Genomic DNA, 3,150 nt, shown 5'->3' with positions numbered 1-3,150 from the left:
ATTACATTTTTGTTGTTATGGCAGATTTCATGGTGTAATAGACAGCACTATGTAACTCACAGCAATAAAGCTCAGTGGACTTTGCAATTGATGATTTCGTCACTGTGTACAACTGCACTGAATTGCTCTTTAACAAAAGCTTCTCCACATTTGCTTTTGAAGTTTAATTCAAAAGTTGGCTGCAGAATAACCATTTGTCAGAGGGAACAATAAGTGTCAACTTTCACCTATGCTCGGTCGAAAAAGTGGCCGTAATCTTGTGGACACCAATTCTACAATTTCATGGAAAGGTTCCCTTCAGTGCTGCACCAAAAACTGCGAAATGAACGGAGAAAGGCCGATTAGCTCAGTTGGTCAGAGCGTGGTGCTAATAACGCCAAGGTCATGGGTTCGATCCCCATATGGGCCATGTGGGTTTTGTTTGATGAATGACCCCTTGTCAACAAACCACCTGTTTGAACTTGTGTTGCTTATAACATTGCTTGTAAATCACAATCTGCTAAGACATGTTCCAAGTACATGAGAGTGTGTTCTTGATTACAAAACTTTACCCATGGATTTGTGCTTGTTTACAAATCTTGGACAATGCAGAGAAAAGTATGAAATCAGAGGGACTCTGGCATTAGTGTAAGGCTCTCGATCGCTGTGTGAATAGGTCAAAGAAGCAATTCCAGAGGCATGCAGACAACCTGCATCCTCCCCATCAAATTATAGCCAGTTAGGTGTCTGGCAGTGCCAGGGAGTTCAAATCCTTTAGTCTGAAATGTGTTGGGATATGATTATGCCTGCCACTGAGGTCTGACAGCTCCACAGTTGCCTTGTGAAAAGAATACAGTATAGACCGGCACCCACATACATTACTGTACACATCAGAGATCAGCGCAGGAATATCAGTTTGTAAACCCGCCAAATCTGCCCCCACAGGCTCCCTGAGTTCTACTAATCGCTCCAACACCTTGTTTCAACCTCAGTTTCTTTTTTTTTGAAGCGCATGAGGCAGCTTCAGCTATTTCCACAGGCAATCATATTAGATGTGCCATCAGTAACCAGACATGTGACTTTATTTTATTCCCCATTCTTCCATAAGAGAGGATTTCACACAGGCCAAATTTTCAGCCGTATGCGCCTGCAGGAATTTCACAACACCAAGTAGTGTAGACTTCAGAAATGTGTTGTCATCTATAAAATGGCAGGTCACAGCCAAGAAGGCATCCACATTAAGAGATGTCCACATGTCTGCTGACAAACTCATTGCAGGAATTTTCTGGACCTCAGCTTTGGCCTTCTCTTTCTCTTATTGACATTTGGCCTCAACCATGGCCTTTACAGTCTAAAGGGAAGGAAGAAAATAATTATATATATTTTTAATACTACTCTCATAATGTATCCATGTCACCACACATACCTTCCTAGTTAGGAGAATATAAGTTGAATCCAATTTTGCTACCAAGTCCCTGAAGCTTTTATCCTCAACTATGCTAAATGGCTGTGTGTCTCTAACTATCATGGGGACCAAAGCCTCATCCAGCTCTTCCTTTCTGGTCACTGCTTTGTAAAGATTAGATTATACTTTGTCACCAAAAAATATAGTACTCACCAATGAAATTCACTTTATAATCCAATCCAAACTGCAAATAACATGTAAGGTGCAGAGAATAATGCAATATATATATATATATATATATATATATATATATATATATATATATATATATATATATATATATATATATTATGTATATAGAGTATATACACATTTTATATACATGTGCATAATAACGTTAACACCTTGTGACAACTGATAAATAAGCCAAATGACATTGGCAAGGGTGACAGTAGGAAAAACTCACTGGAATGGTGGAAGGGACTTGGAAGGTGTCAGACTCAAAAGGGAACTCATCCTCCTTCGGTTAACCCTGGATAAACCTGGGCAAAGATGAGTTGGGTAGAGGATGGCTGACAAATTGTAAGCATGAAAGATACACTACAGCATTCCTACACAAAGACATCATAGGAGATAGAAACAGAGCACAGTTCACCTGGATAGAACACCTGGGTAGAAATACAGTAACTCATTATTATAACAGTACAAAGAAATGAAATGTGGATCATCCAGGTGAGGTTCATCTGCTAATCTGCACATAAATATTGTTTGTGACAGTGCAGAATGTTGCAGGTAAATGGAGGGCAAGGTGCTGTCATTTTAAGCATTTTAAGGCAGGTCCAGGAAGGAGAAACCCCAGCAGGTAGGAAGAGTTAGTGGGGAGCACAGATAGCACAGCACTCCAGAATCATGTACTGGAGCATGGTGTGTCCACTGGGGGGAGGTGGGGTGGTTGGAAGAGCATAAAAGACTGTTGTTACTGCAAAGATTCATTTAGACCTTTCATTTGGACTGTTATTCTTTTTTTAGGGGGCGGGGGGGGCATGTATTTAATGAAATAATAACGAAAAATTAATAGATGAATTCATACCAACTCAAATTTGCTGGTAAAGAAATCATTTGTAAGGTAAAAGTTATTTTAAGAGTGATGTTAAGGAATTTTTTTAAATGTTAATTATAATTTCATTAGAATAATTCTAACATCTACGGGATGATCTGAGGGTTAAAGAAAAAAGAGGTGGACCTTATGGGCAATAAAGCAAAAGTCATTATTGTAGTACAAGACCCTTTGTTCTAGCTAAGTGATCTGCTGCATCTCAGTTTGAGTCATGTAGAATTCTAAAGACAGAAAGTCTTTATTCTGGCATAAAATAAAACTGAAGGGGGAAACATACTTTGAGTTAGTACCAGTAGTTATTGATTGTACACAAAGTCCAGTATGCATCCAAATGTAATCAAGAGATATCTGTTGGTAGCTGAACATCTCCAACTCGTACAATGCAATGTTTCTTCTTTGTGTCAAATGAACTTAACAATTCAAACATCCATAACTGGCCGTGTTTCTTGCCAACATACTGGTGTTTGGACTTATGGGATTACATGTCTGTTGCCTTCAATAGCTTAGTTGGTAGAGTGGAGGACTGTAGAATTTAAAACTGTTATCCTTAGTCTGTCAGTTAAAATCTGACTCAAAGGAAGTTTGTTTTTTCACATACAAGCTTCTTTTTTAAGTGAGCAAAAAGAGCATCCCCTGACCAGGAATCAAG

General features: G+C 38.8%; 1 non-coding gene across 1 annotated transcript; it reads left to right on the top strand.

The window, feature by feature from the left end:
* Nucleotides 1-335: 335 nt before the first annotated feature.
* Nucleotides 336-409, top strand: trnai-aau (transfer RNA isoleucine (anticodon AAU)). Its single transcript has one exon. It is a non-coding gene; the product is annotated as a tRNA-Ile (tRNA).
* The last annotated feature ends 2,741 nt before the right edge of the window (nucleotides 410-3,150 follow it).

This window comes from Electrophorus electricus, chromosome 5 (assembly GCF_041902795.1).
Source record: "Electrophorus electricus isolate QZ-2024a chromosome 5, ASM4190279v1, whole genome shotgun sequence".
Classification (NCBI taxonomy): domain Eukaryota; kingdom Metazoa; phylum Chordata; class Actinopteri; order Gymnotiformes; family Gymnotidae; genus Electrophorus; species Electrophorus electricus.
This window is presented reverse-complemented; position numbering and strand designations above follow the sequence as displayed.